This window comes from Phyllobates terribilis, unplaced genomic scaffold, assembly GCF_046119375.1.
Source record: "Phyllobates terribilis strain yellow unplaced genomic scaffold, ASM4611937v1 Scaffold_5349__1_contigs__length_52371, whole genome shotgun sequence".
Taxonomy (NCBI): Eukaryota; Metazoa; Chordata; class Amphibia; order Anura; family Dendrobatidae; genus Phyllobates; species Phyllobates terribilis.
The window spans coordinates 39,197-52,372 of NW_027368096.1; the positions used below are offsets into that span (position 1 = coordinate 39,197).

General features: G+C 45.2%; 10 non-coding genes across 10 annotated transcripts; all 10 read right to left on the bottom strand.

Moving 5' to 3' along the window:
- Positions 1 to 958: 958 nt before the first annotated feature.
- LOC141250113 (U2 spliceosomal RNA) lies at positions 959 to 1,149 on the bottom strand. Its single transcript, XR_012312470.1, has one exon. It is a non-coding gene; the product is annotated as a U2 spliceosomal RNA (small nuclear RNA).
- A 1,118-nt stretch (positions 1,150 to 2,267) lies between these two features.
- Positions 2,268 to 2,458, bottom strand: LOC141250114 (U2 spliceosomal RNA). Its single transcript, XR_012312471.1, has one exon. It is a non-coding gene; the product is annotated as a U2 spliceosomal RNA (small nuclear RNA).
- Positions 2,459 to 3,576: 1,118 nt separating this feature from the next.
- On the bottom strand, positions 3,577 to 3,767 carry LOC141250115 (U2 spliceosomal RNA). The gene has a single exon (XR_012312472.1). It is a non-coding gene; the product is annotated as a U2 spliceosomal RNA (small nuclear RNA).
- A 1,118-nt stretch (positions 3,768 to 4,885) lies between these two features.
- On the bottom strand, positions 4,886 to 5,076 carry LOC141250116 (U2 spliceosomal RNA). Its single transcript, XR_012312473.1, has one exon. It is a non-coding gene; the product is annotated as a U2 spliceosomal RNA (small nuclear RNA).
- Positions 5,077 to 6,194: 1,118 nt separating this feature from the next.
- LOC141250117 (U2 spliceosomal RNA) lies at positions 6,195 to 6,385 on the bottom strand. The gene has a single exon (XR_012312474.1). It is a non-coding gene; the product is annotated as a U2 spliceosomal RNA (small nuclear RNA).
- A 1,118-nt stretch (positions 6,386 to 7,503) lies between these two features.
- LOC141250118 (U2 spliceosomal RNA) lies at positions 7,504 to 7,694 on the bottom strand. Its single transcript, XR_012312475.1, has one exon. It is a non-coding gene; the product is annotated as a U2 spliceosomal RNA (small nuclear RNA).
- Positions 7,695 to 8,812: 1,118 nt separating this feature from the next.
- LOC141250121 (U2 spliceosomal RNA) lies at positions 8,813 to 9,003 on the bottom strand. The gene has a single exon (XR_012312477.1). It is a non-coding gene; the product is annotated as a U2 spliceosomal RNA (small nuclear RNA).
- Positions 9,004 to 10,121: 1,118 nt separating this feature from the next.
- LOC141250122 (U2 spliceosomal RNA) lies at positions 10,122 to 10,312 on the bottom strand. Its single transcript, XR_012312478.1, has one exon. It is a non-coding gene; the product is annotated as a U2 spliceosomal RNA (small nuclear RNA).
- Positions 10,313 to 11,430: 1,118 nt separating this feature from the next.
- LOC141250123 (U2 spliceosomal RNA) lies at positions 11,431 to 11,621 on the bottom strand. Its single transcript, XR_012312479.1, has one exon. It is a non-coding gene; the product is annotated as a U2 spliceosomal RNA (small nuclear RNA).
- Positions 11,622 to 12,739: 1,118 nt separating this feature from the next.
- Positions 12,740 to 12,930, bottom strand: LOC141250124 (U2 spliceosomal RNA). Its single transcript, XR_012312480.1, has one exon. It is a non-coding gene; the product is annotated as a U2 spliceosomal RNA (small nuclear RNA).
- Positions 12,931 to 13,176: the final 246 nt, after the last annotated feature.

Sequence of the window (13,176 nt, forward strand, 5' to 3'; positions counted from 1 at the left end):
TAGATCTGCATAACTCCACCTCTTTAAACACAGCACCTTCACCCCCTGCTGTTCCCACCCGCCTCAACACCGTTGGAAGGGAGGAGAACCAATTAAGGCGGGGGGTGGGGTGGAACGAGCAGCTGTCTACCCTTAGCAGGAGGGCTCCTGATTACATACCTCTCCTGCTGCTGCTGCTGCTGCTGGCTGTCCAGCAGCAGACTGAAGGTGGCTGCTGCTGTGCACAGGTATATAAAGGCTCAGAGCCTATTATGACACGCGCAGCCAGCGTTCCATTGCCACATTCCATCTACTGCAGGCAGGATACCTGGCTGGCTGAATGTCGCTGAGAAGCTCACAGAGACCGCCATAAGCAACAGTTTAACAGAATGCCACAGACTAATCAACCAAACTTTTTGGGTTGGGTTCTCTTTTATAGTCTGCAGGCATTAAATGAAAGAAGTCAGTGTTCCAGCAGAAGGAGACAACGTTTCAGAAAAGGCATTGTAGCAAACCAAAAAAGAAATTTTAAGCGCAGCAGTGTAACCAGCGCACATACCTGTTAGCTCGGGTGAGTTTAAAAGGCTGCTGTTGATAACAAGGGCATTTGCTAAATAGATGGTGTGTGTGCAACAATATACTGAAAGGTCAATTATATTGTGCAGCTTATCTCACCACCTGTAGTTATTTAGGTGAAAGCTCCAAAATGCTTGCCTAATATGTCTGTTTATCCAAAAGGAAGTAGAAAGGGAGAGCTAGAAAGATAGCATTGCATCACATTACATGGCAATGCAATGCACAGTTGCTGAAGTTGAACCAAAATGAGCTTGTAATCTGGCTTCTGCAACTTTGAACATGAAAAATCCAATGAGGAGAAGAAAAGCAGAGCCAAAGAGTCCATCCCAAAATCCGACAAACAAGCAAAATGAACAAAAAACATTGAATTCAATTCTTTCTGATTTTAGAAACTGCATTAAAGAAGGGGTGCACCGGTCCTGGAGATACTGCAATACCAGGTCAATGCGTGGAGTGGACAGAGCAAGCTCTTTTTCCATCTCCCTGTTCTAAAAATCCATTTAATATATGGTCCCCAGATAGGGGACGTATCAGATATTAAACTGATAAGAACAGATACTACACTTGATCTTAGCCAAAAGGCCGAGAAGCGATAACCAGAATTGGTTTCAAACTACGGAGCCACCCAAGGATCCTAAAAAGTCCATTTGTGGAGATGAGCTCCTGGACTCCCGTTAAGAAGACATGTTGTCAACCTCTAGATCCCTTACATGCCTGCACTTTTCGGCTTGCTGCTGCTGCAATCCACGCGTTTTAGATCTGCATAACTCCACCTCTTTAAACACAGCACCTTCACCCCCTGCTGTTCCCACCCGCCTCAACACCGTTGGAAGGGAGGAGAACCAATTAAGGCGGGGGGTGGGGTGGAACGAGCAGCTGTCTACCCTTAGCAGGAGGGCTCCTGATTACATACCTCTCCTGCTGCTGCTGCTGCTGCTGGCTGTCCAGCAGCAGACTGAAGGTGGCTGCTGCTGTGCACAGGTATATAAAGGCTCAGAGCCTATTATGACACGCGCAGCCAGCGTTCCATTGCCACATTCCATCTACTGCAGGCAGGATACCTGGCTGGCTGAATGTCGCTGAGAAGCTCACAGAGACCGCCATAAGCAACAGTTTAACAGAATGCCACAGACTAATCAACCAAACTTTTTGGGTTGGGTTCTCTTTTATAGTCTGCAGGCATTAAATGAAAGAAGTCAGTGTTCCAGCAGAAGGAGACAACGTTTCAGAAAAGGCATTGTAGCAAACCAAAAAAGAAATTTTAAGCGCAGCAGTGTAACCAGCGCACATACCTGTTAGCTCGGGTGAGTTTAAAAGGCTGCTGTTGATAACAAGGGCATTTGCTAAATAGATGGTGTGTGTGCAACAATATACTGAAAGGTCAATTATATTGTGCAGCTTATCTCACCACCTGTAGTTATTTAGGTGAAAGCTCCAAAATGCTTGCCTAATATGTCTGTTTATCCAAAAGGAAGTAGAAAGGGAGAGCTAGAAAGATAGCATTGCATCACATTACATGGCAATGCAATGCACAGTTGCTGAAGTTGAACCAAAATGAGCTTGTAATCTGGCTTCTGCAACTTTGAACATGAAAAATCCAATGAGGAGAAGAAAAGCAGAGCCAAAGAGTCCATCCCAAAATCCGACAAACAAGCAAAATGAACAAAAAACATTGAATTCAATTCTTTCTGATTTTAGAAACTGCATTAAAGAAGGGGTGCACCGGTCCTGGAGATACTGCAATACCAGGTCAATGCGTGGAGTGGACAGAGCAAGCTCTTTTTCCATCTCCCTGTTCTAAAAATCCATTTAATATATGGTCCCCAGATAGGGGACGTATCAGATATTAAACTGATAAGAACAGATACTACACTTGATCTTAGCCAAAAGGCCGAGAAGCGATAACCAGAATTGGTTTCAAACTACGGAGCCACCCAAGGATCCTAAAAAGTCCATTTGTGGAGATGAGCTCCTGGACTCCCGTTAAGAAGACATGTTGTCAACCTCTAGATCCCTTACATGCCTGCACTTTTCGGCTTGCTGCTGCTGCAATCCACGCGTTTTAGATCTGCATAACTCCACCTCTTTAAACACAGCACCTTCACCCCCTGCTGTTCCCACCCGCCTCAACACCGTTGGAAGGGAGGAGAACCAATTAAGGCGGGGGGTGGGGTGGAACGAGCAGCTGTCTACCCTTAGCAGGAGGGCTCCTGATTACATACCTCTCCTGCTGCTGCTGCTGCTGCTGGCTGTCCAGCAGCAGACTGAAGGTGGCTGCTGCTGTGCACAGGTATATAAAGGCTCAGAGCCTATTATGACACGCGCAGCCAGCGTTCCATTGCCACATTCCATCTACTGCAGGCAGGATACCTGGCTGGCTGAATGTCGCTGAGAAGCTCACAGAGACCGCCATAAGCAACAGTTTAACAGAATGCCACAGACTAATCAACCAAACTTTTTGGGTTGGGTTCTCTTTTATAGTCTGCAGGCATTAAATGAAAGAAGTCAGTGTTCCAGCAGAAGGAGACAACGTTTCAGAAAAGGCATTGTAGCAAACCAAAAAAGAAATTTTAAGCGCAGCAGTGTAACCAGCGCACATACCTGTTAGCTCGGGTGAGTTTAAAAGGCTGCTGTTGATAACAAGGGCATTTGCTAAATAGATGGTGTGTGTGCAACAATATACTGAAAGGTCAATTATATTGTGCAGCTTATCTCACCACCTGTAGTTATTTAGGTGAAAGCTCCAAAATGCTTGCCTAATATGTCTGTTTATCCAAAAGGAAGTAGAAAGGGAGAGCTAGAAAGATAGCATTGCATCACATTACATGGCAATGCAATGCACAGTTGCTGAAGTTGAACCAAAATGAGCTTGTAATCTGGCTTCTGCAACTTTGAACATGAAAAATCCAATGAGGAGAAGAAAAGCAGAGCCAAAGAGTCCATCCCAAAATCCGACAAACAAGCAAAATGAACAAAAAACATTGAATTCAATTCTTTCTGATTTTAGAAACTGCATTAAAGAAGGGGTGCACCGGTCCTGGAGATACTGCAATACCAGGTCAATGCGTGGAGTGGACAGAGCAAGCTCTTTTTCCATCTCCCTGTTCTAAAAATCCATTTAATATATGGTCCCCAGATAGGGGACGTATCAGATATTAAACTGATAAGAACAGATACTACACTTGATCTTAGCCAAAAGGCCGAGAAGCGATAACCAGAATTGGTTTCAAACTACGGAGCCACCCAAGGATCCTAAAAAGTCCATTTGTGGAGATGAGCTCCTGGACTCCCGTTAAGAAGACATGTTGTCAACCTCTAGATCCCTTACATGCCTGCACTTTTCGGCTTGCTGCTGCTGCAATCCACGCGTTTTAGATCTGCATAACTCCACCTCTTTAAACACAGCACCTTCACCCCCTGCTGTTCCCACCCGCCTCAACACCGTTGGAAGGGAGGAGAACCAATTAAGGCGGGGGGTGGGGTGGAACGAGCAGCTGTCTACCCTTAGCAGGAGGGCTCCTGATTACATACCTCTCCTGCTGCTGCTGCTGCTGCTGGCTGTCCAGCAGCAGACTGAAGGTGGCTGCTGCTGTGCACAGGTATATAAAGGCTCAGAGCCTATTATGACACGCGCAGCCAGCGTTCCATTGCCACATTCCATCTACTGCAGGCAGGATACCTGGCTGGCTGAATGTCGCTGAGAAGCTCACAGAGACCGCCATAAGCAACAGTTTAACAGAATGCCACAGACTAATCAACCAAACTTTTTGGGTTGGGTTCTCTTTTATAGTCTGCAGGCATTAAATGAAAGAAGTCAGTGTTCCAGCAGAAGGAGACAACGTTTCAGAAAAGGCATTGTAGCAAACCAAAAAAGAAATTTTAAGCGCAGCAGTGTAACCAGCGCACATACCTGTTAGCTCGGGTGAGTTTAAAAGGCTGCTGTTGATAACAAGGGCATTTGCTAAATAGATGGTGTGTGTGCAACAATATACTGAAAGGTCAATTATATTGTGCAGCTTATCTCACCACCTGTAGTTATTTAGGTGAAAGCTCCAAAATGCTTGCCTAATATGTCTGTTTATCCAAAAGGAAGTAGAAAGGGAGAGCTAGAAAGATAGCATTGCATCACATTACATGGCAATGCAATGCACAGTTGCTGAAGTTGAACCAAAATGAGCTTGTAATCTGGCTTCTGCAACTTTGAACATGAAAAATCCAATGAGGAGAAGAAAAGCAGAGCCAAAGAGTCCATCCCAAAATCCGACAAACAAGCAAAATGAACAAAAAACATTGAATTCAATTCTTTCTGATTTTAGAAACTGCATTAAAGAAGGGGTGCACCGGTCCTGGAGATACTGCAATACCAGGTCAATGCGTGGAGTGGACAGAGCAAGCTCTTTTTCCATCTCCCTGTTCTAAAAATCCATTTAATATATGGTCCCCAGATAGGGGACGTATCAGATATTAAACTGATAAGAACAGATACTACACTTGATCTTAGCCAAAAGGCCGAGAAGCGATAACCAGAATTGGTTTCAAACTACGGAGCCACCCAAGGATCCTAAAAAGTCCATTTGTGGAGATGAGCTCCTGGACTCCCGTTAAGAAGACATGTTGTCAACCTCTAGATCCCTTACATGCCTGCACTTTTCGGCTTGCTGCTGCTGCAATCCACGCGTTTTAGATCTGCATAACTCCACCTCTTTAAACACAGCACCTTCACCCCCTGCTGTTCCCACCCGCCTCAACACCGTTGGAAGGGAGGAGAACCAATTAAGGCGGGGGGTGGGGTGGAACGAGCAGCTGTCTACCCTTAGCAGGAGGGCTCCTGATTACATACCTCTCCTGCTGCTGCTGCTGCTGCTGGCTGTCCAGCAGCAGACTGAAGGTGGCTGCTGCTGTGCACAGGTATATAAAGGCTCAGAGCCTATTATGACACGCGCAGCCAGCGTTCCATTGCCACATTCCATCTACTGCAGGCAGGATACCTGGCTGGCTGAATGTCGCTGAGAAGCTCACAGAGACCGCCATAAGCAACAGTTTAACAGAATGCCACAGACTAATCAACCAAACTTTTTGGGTTGGGTTCTCTTTTATAGTCTGCAGGCATTAAATGAAAGAAGTCAGTGTTCCAGCAGAAGGAGACAACGTTTCAGAAAAGGCATTGTAGCAAACCAAAAAAGAAATTTTAAGCGCAGCAGTGTAACCAGCGCACATACCTGTTAGCTCGGGTGAGTTTAAAAGGCTGCTGTTGATAACAAGGGCATTTGCTAAATAGATGGTGTGTGTGCAACAATATACTGAAAGGTCAATTATATTGTGCAGCTTATCTCACCACCTGTAGTTATTTAGGTGAAAGCTCCAAAATGCTTGCCTAATATGTCTGTTTATCCAAAAGGAAGTAGAAAGGGAGAGCTAGAAAGATAGCATTGCATCACATTACATGGCAATGCAATGCACAGTTGCTGAAGTTGAACCAAAATGAGCTTGTAATCTGGCTTCTGCAACTTTGAACATGAAAAATCCAATGAGGAGAAGAAAAGCAGAGCCAAAGAGTCCATCCCAAAATCCGACAAACAAGCAAAATGAACAAAAAACATTGAATTCAATTCTTTCTGATTTTAGAAACTGCATTAAAGAAGGGGTGCACCGGTCCTGGAGATACTGCAATACCAGGTCAATGCGTGGAGTGGACAGAGCAAGCTCTTTTTCCATCTCCCTGTTCTAAAAATCCATTTAATATATGGTCCCCAGATAGGGGACGTATCAGATATTAAACTGATAAGAACAGATACTACACTTGATCTTAGCCAAAAGGCCGAGAAGCGATAACCAGAATTGGTTTCAAACTACGGAGCCACCCAAGGATCCTAAAAAGTCCATTTGTGGAGATGAGCTCCTGGACTCCCGTTAAGAAGACATGTTGTCAACCTCTAGATCCCTTACATGCCTGCACTTTTCGGCTTGCTGCTGCTGCAATCCACGCGTTTTAGATCTGCATAACTCCACCTCTTTAAACACAGCACCTTCACCCCCTGCTGTTCCCACCCGCCTCAACACCGTTGGAAGGGAGGAGAACCAATTAAGGCGGGGGGTGGGGTGGAACGAGCAGCTGTCTACCCTTAGCAGGAGGGCTCCTGATTACATACCTCTCCTGCTGCTGCTGCTGCTGCTGGCTGTCCAGCAGCAGACTGAAGGTGGCTGCTGCTGTGCACAGGTATATAAAGGCTCAGAGCCTATTATGACACGCGCAGCCAGCGTTCCATTGCCACATTCCATCTACTGCAGGCAGGATACCTGGCTGGCTGAATGTCGCTGAGAAGCTCACAGAGACCGCCATAAGCAACAGTTTAACAGAATGCCACAGACTAATCAACCAAACTTTTTGGGTTGGGTTCTCTTTTATAGTCTGCAGGCATTAAATGAAAGAAGTCAGTGTTCCAGCAGAAGGAGACAACGTTTCAGAAAAGGCATTGTAGCAAACCAAAAAAGAAATTTTAAGCGCAGCAGTGTAACCAGCGCACATACCTGTTAGCTCGGGTGAGTTTAAAAGGCTGCTGTTGATAACAAGGGCATTTGCTAAATAGATGGTGTGTGTGCAACAATATACTGAAAGGTCAATTATATTGTGCAGCTTATCTCACCACCTGTAGTTATTTAGGTGAAAGCTCCAAAATGCTTGCCTAATATGTCTGTTTATCCAAAAGGAAGTAGAAAGGGAGAGCTAGAAAGATAGCATTGCATCACATTACATGGCAATGCAATGCACAGTTGCTGAAGTTGAACCAAAATGAGCTTGTAATCTGGCTTCTGCAACTTTGAACATGAAAAATCCAATGAGGAGAAGAAAAGCAGAGCCAAAGAGTCCATCCCAAAATCCGACAAACAAGCAAAATGAACAAAAAACATTGAATTCAATTCTTTCTGATTTTAGAAACTGCATTAAAGAAGGGGTGCACCGGTCCTGGAGATACTGCAATACCAGGTCAATGCGTGGAGTGGACAGAGCAAGCTCTTTTTCCATCTCCCTGTTCTAAAAATCCATTTAATATATGGTCCCCAGATAGGGGACGTATCAGATATTAAACTGATAAGAACAGATACTACACTTGATCTTAGCCAAAAGGCCGAGAAGCGATAACCAGAATTGGTTTCAAACTACGGAGCCACCCAAGGATCCTAAAAAGTCCATTTGTGGAGATGAGCTCCTGGACTCCCGTTAAGAAGACATGTTGTCAACCTCTAGATCCCTTACATGCCTGCACTTTTCGGCTTGCTGCTGCTGCAATCCACGCGTTTTAGATCTGCATAACTCCACCTCTTTAAACACAGCACCTTCACCCCCTGCTGTTCCCACCCGCCTCAACACCGTTGGAAGGGAGGAGAACCAATTAAGGCGGGGGGTGGGGTGGAACGAGCAGCTGTCTACCCTTAGCAGGAGGGCTCCTGATTACATACCTCTCCTGCTGCTGCTGCTGCTGCTGGCTGTCCAGCAGCAGACTGAAGGTGGCTGCTGCTGTGCACAGGTATATAAAGGCTCAGAGCCTATTATGACACGCGCAGCCAGCGTTCCATTGCCACATTCCATCTACTGCAGGCAGGATACCTGGCTGGCTGAATGTCGCTGAGAAGCTCACAGAGACCGCCATAAGCAACAGTTTAACAGAATGCCACAGACTAATCAACCAAACTTTTTGGGTTGGGTTCTCTTTTATAGTCTGCAGGCATTAAATGAAAGAAGTCAGTGTTCCAGCAGAAGGAGACAACGTTTCAGAAAAGGCATTGTAGCAAACCAAAAAAGAAATTTTAAGCGCAGCAGTGTAACCAGCGCACATACCTGTTAGCTCGGGTGAGTTTAAAAGGCTGCTGTTGATAACAAGGGCATTTGCTAAATAGATGGTGTGTGTGCAACAATATACTGAAAGGTCAATTATATTGTGCAGCTTATCTCACCACCTGTAGTTATTTAGGTGAAAGCTCCAAAATGCTTGCCTAATATGTCTGTTTATCCAAAAGGAAGTAGAAAGGGAGAGCTAGAAAGATAGCATTGCATCACATTACATGGCAATGCAATGCACAGTTGCTGAAGTTGAACCAAAATGAGCTTGTAATCTGGCTTCTGCAACTTTGAACATGAAAAATCCAATGAGGAGAAGAAAAGCAGAGCCAAAGAGTCCATCCCAAAATCCGACAAACAAGCAAAATGAACAAAAAACATTGAATTCAATTCTTTCTGATTTTAGAAACTGCATTAAAGAAGGGGTGCACCGGTCCTGGAGATACTGCAATACCAGGTCAATGCGTGGAGTGGACAGAGCAAGCTCTTTTTCCATCTCCCTGTTCTAAAAATCCATTTAATATATGGTCCCCAGATAGGGGACGTATCAGATATTAAACTGATAAGAACAGATACTACACTTGATCTTAGCCAAAAGGCCGAGAAGCGATAACCAGAATTGGTTTCAAACTACGGAGCCACCCAAGGATCCTAAAAAGTCCATTTGTGGAGATGAGCTCCTGGACTCCCGTTAAGAAGACATGTTGTCAACCTCTAGATCCCTTACATGCCTGCACTTTTCGGCTTGCTGCTGCTGCAATCCACGCGTTTTAGATCTGCATAACTCCACCTCTTTAAACACAGCACCTTCACCCCCTGCTGTTCCCACCCGCCTCAACACCGTTGGAAGGGAGGAGAACCAATTAAGGCGGGGGGTGGGGTGGAACGAGCAGCTGTCTACCCTTAGCAGGAGGGCTCCTGATTACATACCTCTCCTGCTGCTGCTGCTGCTGCTGGCTGTCCAGCAGCAGACTGAAGGTGGCTGCTGCTGTGCACAGGTATATAAAGGCTCAGAGCCTATTATGACACGCGCAGCCAGCGTTCCATTGCCACATTCCATCTACTGCAGGCAGGATACCTGGCTGGCTGAATGTCGCTGAGAAGCTCACAGAGACCGCCATAAGCAACAGTTTAACAGAATGCCACAGACTAATCAACCAAACTTTTTGGGTTGGGTTCTCTTTTATAGTCTGCAGGCATTAAATGAAAGAAGTCAGTGTTCCAGCAGAAGGAGACAACGTTTCAGAAAAGGCATTGTAGCAAACCAAAAAAGAAATTTTAAGCGCAGCAGTGTAACCAGCGCACATACCTGTTAGCTCGGGTGAGTTTAAAAGGCTGCTGTTGATAACAAGGGCATTTGCTAAATAGATGGTGTGTGTGCAACAATATACTGAAAGGTCAATTATATTGTGCAGCTTATCTCACCACCTGTAGTTATTTAGGTGAAAGCTCCAAAATGCTTGCCTAATATGTCTGTTTATCCAAAAGGAAGTAGAAAGGGAGAGCTAGAAAGATAGCATTGCATCACATTACATGGCAATGCAATGCACAGTTGCTGAAGTTGAACCAAAATGAGCTTGTAATCTGGCTTCTGCAACTTTGAACATGAAAAATCCAATGAGGAGAAGAAAAGCAGAGCCAAAGAGTCCATCCCAAAATCCGACAAACAAGCAAAATGAACAAAAAACATTGAATTCAATTCTTTCTGATTTTAGAAACTGCATTAAAGAAGGGGTGCACCGGTCCTGGAGATACTGCAATACCAGGTCAATGCGTGGAGTGGACAGAGCAAGCTCTTTTTCCATCTCCCTGTTCTAAAAATCCATTTAATATATGGTCCCCAGATAGGGGACGTATCAGATATTAAACTGATAAGAACAGATACTACACTTGATCTTAGCCAAAAGGCCGAGAAGCGATAACCAGAATTGGTTTCAAACTACGGAGCCACCCAAGGATCCTAAAAAGTCCATTTGTGGAGATGAGCTCCTGGACTCCCGTTAAGAAGACATGTTGTCAACCTCTAGATCCCTTACATGCCTGCACTTTTCGGCTTGCTGCTGCTGCAATCCACGCGTTTTAGATCTGCATAACTCCACCTCTTTAAACACAGCACCTTCACCCCCTGCTGTTCCCACCCGCCTCAACACCGTTGGAAGGGAGGAGAACCAATTAAGGCGGGGGGTGGGGTGGAACGAGCAGCTGTCTACCCTTAGCAGGAGGGCTCCTGATTACATACCTCTCCTGCTGCTGCTGCTGCTGCTGGCTGTCCAGCAGCAGACTGAAGGTGGCTGCTGCTGTGCACAGGTATATAAAGGCTCAGAGCCTATTATGACACGCGCAGCCAGCGTTCCATTGCCACATTCCATCTACTGCAGGCAGGATACCTGGCTGGCTGAATGTCGCTGAGAAGCTCACAGAGACCGCCATAAGCAACAGTTTAACAGAATGCCACAGACTAATCAACCAAACTTTTTGGGTTGGGTTCTCTTTTATAGTCTGCAGGCATTAAATGAAAGAAGTCAGTGTTCCAGCAGAAGGAGACAACGTTTCAGAAAAGGCATTGTAGCAAACCAAAAAAGAAATTTTAAGCGCAGCAGTGTAACCAGCGCACATACCTGTTAGCTCGGGTGAGTTTAAAAGGCTGCTGTTGATAACAAGGGCATTTGCTAAATAGATGGTGTGTGTGCAACAATATACTGAAAGGTCAATTATATTGTGCAGCTTATCTCACCACCTGTAGTTATTTAGGTGAAAGCTCCAAAATGCTTGCCTAATATGTCTGTTTATCCAAAAGGAAGTAGAAAGGGAGAGCTAGAAAGATAGCATTGCATCACATTACATGGCAATGCAATGCACAGTTGCTGAAGTTGAACCAAAATGAGCTTGTAATCTGGCTTCTGCAACTTTGAACATGAAAAATCCAATGAGGAGAAGAAAAGCAGAGCCAAAGAGTCCATCCCAAAATCCGACAAACAAGCAAAATGAACAAAAAACATTGAATTCAATTCTTTCTGATTTTAGAAACTGCATTAAAGAAGGGGTGCACCGGTCCTGGAGATACTGCAATACCAGGTCAATGCGTGGAGTGGACAGAGCAAGCTCTTTTTCCATCTCCCTGTTCTAAAAATCCATTTAATATATGGTCCCCAGATAGGGGACGTATCAGATATTAAACTGATAAGAACAGATACTACACTTGATCTTAGCCAAAAGGCCGAGAAGCGATAACCAGAATTGGTTTCAAACTACGGAGCCACCCAAGGATCCTAAAAAGTCCATTTGTGGAGATGAGCTCCTGGACTCCCGTTAAGAAGACATGTTGTCAACCTCTAGATCCCTTACATGCCTGCACTTTTCGGCTTGCTGCTGCTGCAATCCACGCGTTTTAGATCTGCATAACTCCACCTCTTTAAACACAGCACCTTCACCCCCTGCTGTTCCCACCCGCCTCAACACCGTTGGAAGGGAGGAGAACCAATTAAGGCGGGGGGTGGGGTGGAACGAGCAGCTGTCTACCCTTAGCAGGAGGGCTCCTGATTACATACCTCTCCTGCTGCTGCTGCTGCTGCTGGCTGTCCAGCAGCAGACTGAAGGTGGCTGCTGCTGTGCACAGGTATATAAAGGCTCAGAGCCTATTATGACACGCGCAGCCAGCGTTCCATTGCCACATTCCATCTACTGCAGGCAGGATACCTGGCTGGCTGAATGTCGCTGAGAAGCTCACAGAGACCGCCATAAGCAACAGTTTAACAGAATGCCACAGACTAATCAACCAAACTTTTTGGGTTGGGTTCTCTTTTATAGTCTGCAGGCATTAAATGAAAGAAGTCAGTGTTCCAGCAGAAGGAGACAACGTTTCAGAAAAGGCATTGTAGCAAACCAAAAAAGAAATTTTAAGCGCAGCAGTGTAACCAGCGCACATACCTGTTAGCTCGGGTGAGTTTAAAAGGCTGCTGTTGATAACAAGGGCATTTGCTAAATAGATGGTGTGTGTGCAACAATATACTGAAAGGTCAATTATATTGTGCAGCTTATCTCACCACCTGTAGTTATTTAGGTGAAAGCTCCAAAATGCTTGCCTAATATGTCTGTTTATCCAAAAGGAAGTAGAAAGGGAGAGCTAGAAAGATAGCATTGCATCACATTACATGGCAATGCAATGCACAGTTGCTGAAGTTGAACCAAAATGAGCTTGTAATCTGGCTTCTGCAACTTTGAACATGAAAAATCCAATGAGGAGAAGAAAAGCAGAGCCAAAGAGTCCATCCCAAAATCCGACAAACAAGCAAAATGAACAAAAAACATTGAATTCAATTCTTTCTGATTTTAGAAACTGCATTAAAGAAGGGGTGCACCGGTCCTGGAGATACTGCAATACCAGGTCAATGCGTGGAGTGGACAGAGCAAGCTCTTTTTCCATCTCCCTGTTCTAAAAATCCATTTAATATATGGTCCCCAGATAGGGGACGTATCAGATATTAAACTGATAAGAACAGATACTACACTTGATCTTAGCCAAAAGGCCGAGAAGCGATAACCAGAATTGGTTTCAAACTACGGAGCCACCCAAGGATCCTAAAAAGTCCATTTGTGGAGATGAGCTCCTGGACTCCCGTTAAGAAGACATGTTGTCAACCTCTAGATCCCTTACATGCCTGCACTTTTCGGCTTGCTGCTGCTGCAATCCACGCGTTTTAGATCTGCATAACTCCACCTCTTTAAACACAGCACCTTCACCCCCTGCTGTTCCCACCCGCCTCAACACCGTTGGAAGGGAGGAG